General features: G+C 33.4%; 1 non-coding gene across 1 annotated transcript; it reads right to left on the reverse strand.

Moving 5' to 3' along the window:
* Positions 1 to 6,735: 6,735 nt before the first annotated feature.
* LOC120252349 lies at positions 6,736 to 6,840 on the reverse strand. Its single transcript, XR_005533887.1, has one exon. It is a non-coding gene; the product is annotated as a small nucleolar RNA R71 (small nucleolar RNA).
* Positions 6,841 to 7,149: the final 309 nt, after the last annotated feature.

The raw sequence follows: 7,149 nt of genomic DNA on the forward strand, positions 1-7,149 counted from the left end.
CGGAATGCATAATATTTTTCAATTAAAACGGTAATCCTATATTTTCTTTTCGGAATGTCTGCAATCTTTCAATCAAAATGGGAATCATATGTTTTCTTTTCTAATAATTTTTCATTCACAAGTTTAGTTCTATGTTTTCTTCTAGTAATGTCTCCTGTTTTTTAATCAAAATCCCAATCCTATGTTTTCTTTTTAGAATGATTACTATATTTGAATAAGAACCATAACCGTATGTCTTATTTATGTAATATCTCCTATTTTTCAATCAAAACCATAATCCTAAGTTTTCTTTCCAAAATGTCACCTAGCTTTCAATCCAAAACCTAGTCGTTTGTTTTTCTTTTCAGAATTTCTACTATTTTTTAATCAAACCATTAATCTTTTGTTTTCCTTTTGAAATGTGTCATATTTTTCAATCAAAACCGTAATCATATGTGCTTTTTTCCATAATGTCAAATTTTTTCAATCAAAACACTAATCACATGTTTTCTTATAGTAATGTCTCCCATTTTTCATTCAAAACCCTATTCCCATGATATTTTATAGTAATGTTTCTTATTTTTCAATCGAAATGCTAATCCTTTGTTTTCTTATAGTAATGTCTCCTATTTTTTAATGACAACCCTAATCCTAAGTTATATTTTTGGAATGACTACTATTTTTGAATCAAAATACTAATCCTATGTTTTCTTGTAGTATTGTCTCCTGTTTTCTTATAGGTCATTTCTAAAAGAAAACATAGGATTAGGGTTTTGATTCAAAAATAGCAAACATTCCCAAAAAGGGCATATAATTAGGGTTTTGATTAAAAAATAGGATCCATTCCGAATAGAAAACATAGGATTAATGTTTTGATTAAAAAATATGAGACATTACGTAAACAAAACAGAGGAGTATTGTATTGATTAAAAAATAGGGGACATTCTCAAAAGAAAACACAAGATTAGGGTTTTGATTGAGAATAGGAGATATTACTCTAAAAAAACTTAGGATTAGGGTTTCCAATGAAAATAAGAGACATTACATTTTTTTTTAATACGAAAAATTATAAGGGTTTCCATTCAAAAAGAAAAAGGATTAGGGTTTTGATTTAAATATTGTAGACATTGGATTATTTTGGACTATCATTCTGAATGTCTCCTATTTCAGACTATCACTCTGATTACCTCCTATTTTGCAAAGAAAATATTGAATTAAGCTTTTGATTTAAATATTGTAGACATTCCAAAAATAGGTGACATTACTATAAGAAAACATAGGATTAGAGTTTTCATTCAAATATAGTAGGCATTTCCAAAAAAAATTTAAACCCTAATATAAATATGTTTTCAGAATGTCTACAATAAAAATAAGCAGACTTTCCCAAAAGAAAATATAGGATTATAGTTTTTTTTTAAAAATGGGAGACATTACTATAACAAAATAAATAATTAGTGTTTTGATTAAAATATATGACACAATGCAAAATAAAAAATTGGGATTAGGGTTTTGATTTAAAAATATGTGACATTCCGAAAATAAAACATAGGATTAATATTTTGAATAAAAAATAGTAGATATTACGAAAAGAAAACATAGGATTAGGATTTTGTATTAAAAAAAATTGGGGACATTTACAATAGAAAACATATGATTTGAGTTTTAATTCAAAAATAGCAGACATTTTGAAAATAAAACATAGGATTAGGGTTTCGTTTAAAAAATAGCAGATATTCTGAAAAGAAAAGAAAGGTTTAGGATTTTAATTGAAAAATTGGAGCCATTCCAAAAAGGAAACAATGGATTAGAGGACTACGGTTTTGATTCAAAACCAATAAATAATGTACATGAAGAAAAGAAAACATACTATTAGATTTTTTCTTGAAAGATTGGAGACATTGTGAAAATAAAACATCGGATTAGTTTTTTTAATTCAAAAATAGGTTGCATTCCGAAAAAAAAACATAGGATTAAGGTTAGGGAATGTCTGCTATTTTTTAATCCAAACCCTAATCATAAGATGTCCTATTTTTCAATTAAAGCCCTAATCCTCTGTTTTCTTTCCATTACGTCTCATATTTTTCAATAAAAACCCTAACCTATGTTTTCTATTGGGAATGTCTGCTATGTTTCAATCAAAAGCTTTAATCCTATGTGTTTTTTTTCCAAATATCTCCTATCTTTCAATCAATACCTCAATCCTATGTTTGAGAAAAATGACACATTTGGAAAAGAAAAAAATACTAATAATATCTTTGAATCAAAAACTGAGTCCTTTGTTTTTTTTCAAAATGTATCATATTTTCCAATCAAAATACTAATTCTTTCTTTTTTTTGTGGAATTTCTTCTATTTTTGAAACAAAACAGTAACCATATGTTTTCTTATAGTAGTGTGTCAAATTTTTCAATCAAAACCCTAATCCTATATTTTCTTTTCGGAATGTATGTTATTTTTTAATCAAAACAATAATCCTATGTTTTCTTTATGTAATGTCTCATATTTTTCAATCAAAACCCTAATCCTATGTTTTCTTTTCTGAATGACTCATATTTTTCAATCAAAACCATAATCTTATGTTTTCTTTTGGGAATATCTTCTATTTTTGAATCAAAATCCTAATCCAATGTTTTCTTTTGGAAATGTCTCATATTTTTTGGGTTTTAATTAAAACCCTAACCCTATGTTTTCTTATAGTAATGTATCCTTATTTCAATAAAAACCCTAACCCTTTGTTTTGTTTTTGTAATGTCTCATATTTTTTAATTAAAACAATAATCGTATGATTTCTTTTCCTAATATCTTATTTATAAGTTTTGAATCAAAATCCCAATCATACTTTTCTTTTCATAAATTCTACTATTTTTTAATCAAAGTCCTATTCTTATGTTTTATTTAAGTAATGTCTCCTACTTATGAACCAAAACCATAGTCCTATGTTTCATTTTACGAATGTGTTCTATTTTCACGTTTCGAATCGAAAACCTAATCTTTTGTTTTCTTGTTGGAATGTCTCATTTTTTTTAATCATAACCATAACCCTATCTTTTCTTCTGTAATTGTCTGCTAATTTTAAATCAAAGCATTAATCCGATGTTTTCTTTTTGGAATGTCTCACATTTTTCAATCAAAGCAGTAATCCTATGTTTTCTATTTTTCAATCAAAACCCTAATTGTATGTTTTCTTTTAAGAATATCTACTATTTTTGAATTAAAAACCTAATAATATGTTTTCATTTGAAAATGTCCCCTATTTTTTGGTTTTTAATCAAAACCCTAATCATATGTTTTTTTATAGTAATGTCTCCTATTTTTCAATTAAATCCCTAATCATAGGATTAGTCTTTTGATTCAAATATATTAGGCATTCTGATGCAAGACGTATCGAGGAGCTAGCCTGCTTGTTCATGCAGAAATGGGACTCAACCTAACAGAGCGGCATTTCGGTCATTTTTCCGAGCGTTGGAGTTTTTACGTTTTATGGGTCGAATTTGATGGAAAATGGGTCAACTACCGAAAGTCACTAGTTTGTTATACAAGCTTGTGAGTCATACTGAAATTCGGCCAAATTCCATCATTTAGGCCTCAAAAATCCTAATTTTTCCGTTTATAGTAATAATTGATTTCATTATATCTTACACTAGAAATCTCTGATTTGTAAGCCGTTTTTGGCGGTAGTATTTATTTGTTTAGCCTTTTCTTTCTTTCTATCATTTGAGAATTTGTCATTTTTGGCATATTTTCAAATTATCTCCTTTTATGGTTGTTTTCGTATCTCTAGTTCATCTATTTGTTGTAAGCCTACGGACAAGAGTAAGGCAGTTTTATGATAATCATTTTATTGAGTAATAAGAATTTTTTACTCTTTTCCCAGTCCTGGTTATCTTGGATCAATAGGCATTGGACGGCTTGCTACCAGATATACGTGCGTGAATCAACGGCTTCAGCTATCTATTGCATTAGACGGCTTGCTACCGGATATTCGAGCTCAAATCAACGGTTTTCAGGCATATCACTGTATCACATTTCAAAAAGAAAACATATTATTAGAGTTTTGATTGAAAAATAGGAGACATTATTCAAGAAAACCTAGGATTAGGGGTTTTATTCAAAATCATAATCCTATGTTTTCTTATAGTGATGTCTTCTATTAAAAATTTGGTTTTGAATCAAAACCCTAATCTTATATTTCCAAAGAGAAAAACATAGGATTAGAGTTTTCATTTAAAAAAAGGAGACATTTCTAAAAGAAAACAAAAGATTATGGTTTTGATTCAAAACTGAAAAAATAAACACATTCTAAAATGAAAATATAGGATTAGGGTTTTGAATCAAAAAAAGTAGACATTGTGGAAAGAAACGAAAAGATTAGGTTTTTAATTGAAAAATAGGAGACATTCCAAAAAGAAAACTTAGGTTAGGGTTATGATTCAAAACTAATAAATAGGAGGAATTAAGAAAAAAAAACATTGAATTCACATTTTAATTGAAAGATAGGAGACATTTCTAAAAGAAAACATAGGATTAGTGATAAACGCCTAAATGTATGTATTTTATATGTATTAATATTGTATCATTTGTGAATATGTTAACGAATTGATGCCCGTTTTATGTCTAAATTGGTTATTTCGGTGTTGCAGGGTCTTAAATGAGTCGAACGATGCTCAAAAAAATGTAAATCGGATGAATTCGACACCAAAAACGGGCATTTTTTTGGGGGTCCCAAAGACCGTAGCGGCACTCGTAGCGGCATTGTAGCAAGTTATTGTTCTTGCTCGCGGGCATTTGGTCAGTGAGTTTCACGGGCTCCATGCGCCCGCATGGGTGCCCGTGAGGTTTGCTCGGAAATTCTCAATACTCGCCATCGTAGCAAAAAAATCGTAGCACCGGCATGTTTTTCGGGCATTTGGTCATGAGCTTCACGGGCTCCATGCACCCGCATGGATGCCCGCATGGACCCGACGGGATATAAATGAAACCGATTTTTTTCTAGGGCAAAGAGAGGAGTTTTTTTGGGAGAGTTCTTGGAGCCGATTTTCACCAGTCTTTAGGAGGCAAGATCACACATTTTGGAGAAGGGAAATTAAAGGGAGAAGCTCGGTTTTGGCTAGATCTTCATCGATCTCTTCTTTGGGAGTTTGTAGATCGACAAGGGAAGTCGCCTCCATCGCAGGCGTCCATGGAAGCATTTCCACCTTGCTTGGCTTGTCTTCTTACTTCTATTGTTTGAGGGAGTTTTCTTATGCCATTTGTAGTTGTTTTCATGGACTTGTTGCTTGTATTTGTTTGCATGGACAGTAGACCCTCAAGGTCACCGGATGCCGGTGAACCTTGGGGTGAACTTGTATTTGGATGATTTAATTTTTGTCTATTGCAATTGTTGTGTATTTGTGATTCATTCTTGGTGCATTTGATGTGTTGCTTACATGAGAACTCAGTAAACCAACCGCTAGGGTTGTACTTGGTAGCGTGACCATCACCCTTGTACTAGACACACAAAGTTTGAAGCGATTCATATACGAATACGCCCGTGACCATCGGGTATTCTCGACCACTCCACCATTAGGGCTAGACCAAGTTGTGTTCGGCCCTAATTAGGGATTTCCCCACTTGTTAATGCAATCGTATGAGGATTTGATCGAAGAAATTCGTGTCAATACTTATACCCGATTAGGGGTTAATTGTCGTGACCATCGGGTTGATCTAATTTAGGAAATCTCTAGGTCCAAACCTTCAATTGCATGACATTCTTAGCATCCTTTGCACTTTAGTAGCCCGCTAGGGAATCCGCGATCCGTGACCATTTCTTTCCTCTGATTTTATACCCCTACCTTATCATAGACTCCATTTGTAGTTCTTTTATTTCAAGTAATAGATTAGAGAAACCCTTCGAATCATTCGGCTAGACAATACGCAAAGAGGAAGTAAGAGTAGATTCATGGGCCCAGGGAATACGACCCTCTCGGGCTCTTACGAGGGGTATTACTTGACGACTCCGTACACTTGCGCATCGCTCACCAAGTTTTTGGCGCCGTTGTCGGGGACCCACAAGGAATACTCGGAAAACTTAGAGTTTATTGATTTAGCCATTATTTCTTCAATTCTGTACATTTGCTTCTTTTTAGTCATTTTTGCACATATTTTTTTCCTTTTACTTTCCTTTTATTTTGTTTTTACTATCGCCCTCTTATTTCCTAATCATTGACTCTCATTACTGTGCAAGGCACCATCTTATGACACGCGCCAATCAAGTAAATCTTGTAGAACCTGTCAACAAAATCGAGAGAACCTTGCATCAAAGACTGAGAGAGGTGGCTGAGAGTTCAGAACATCAAGGAACACGAGTTGAGATTAGTGAAACTTCAGTCATGGCAGAACCAAGGCGCACCTTGTCTGATTATGAAAGACCTCGGTTTCATCGGTGAGGAATTCAGGTGCATGCTCCCACCGTGGTCGCTAATAACTTTTGAAATCAAAAGCAAGCACAATTGGGATGGTCCAAAAATTCGCATACAATTTGATGGGTTGGATGATGAAGACCCGCATGCTCGCTTTGTCTCGCTTCCTCCAAATTTGTTCCACCTTCAAGATTAACTCGAGTGTCCGATGATGCGATAAGTTTGAGATTATTCCCTTTCGGGCCTAAGGGGAGCAAAGATATAGATGGCTCACATCATTGGCTCCGGGATCGATCACCATATGGAAGGAAATTGTGGACAAATTTCTTGCTAGGTATTTCCCACCAAGCAAAGCCGCTAGATTGAGACAAGAGATTTCGCGATTTCGACAAGGGGACTCGAGACACTCTTTGAGGCACATGACGATTCAAGGATCTCCTATGCAAGTGTCCCCATCATGGCTTTTTCCTCATGGATGAGGATCCGTATGCTTTTGTAATGGCCTCGAATTATGCAACTGACATACTCATCGATGCTGCAGTAGGGGGTCATTGAGTAGTAAAACCCACGAGGATGCTGAAATCTTGATTGAAAAACATGGCAAGTAATGAGTGTCATTGGTCTACTAGGCAAAAACCCCTAAGGCAGCTGGAATTTATGAGATAAATGACAACACTACGCTAACCGCCAAGGTTGAGGCCCCTAACAAAGAGATTCGATCGGCTTTGTGTTGGGTACGAGCTAAAATTCAGTGCAGCTTTTGTCTCTATGAG

The sequence above is a fragment of the Dioscorea cayenensis genome, chromosome 20 (genome assembly GCF_009730915.1).
Source record: "Dioscorea cayenensis subsp. rotundata cultivar TDr96_F1 chromosome 20, TDr96_F1_v2_PseudoChromosome.rev07_lg8_w22 25.fasta, whole genome shotgun sequence".
Classification (NCBI taxonomy): domain Eukaryota; kingdom Viridiplantae; phylum Streptophyta; class Magnoliopsida; order Dioscoreales; family Dioscoreaceae; genus Dioscorea; species Dioscorea cayenensis.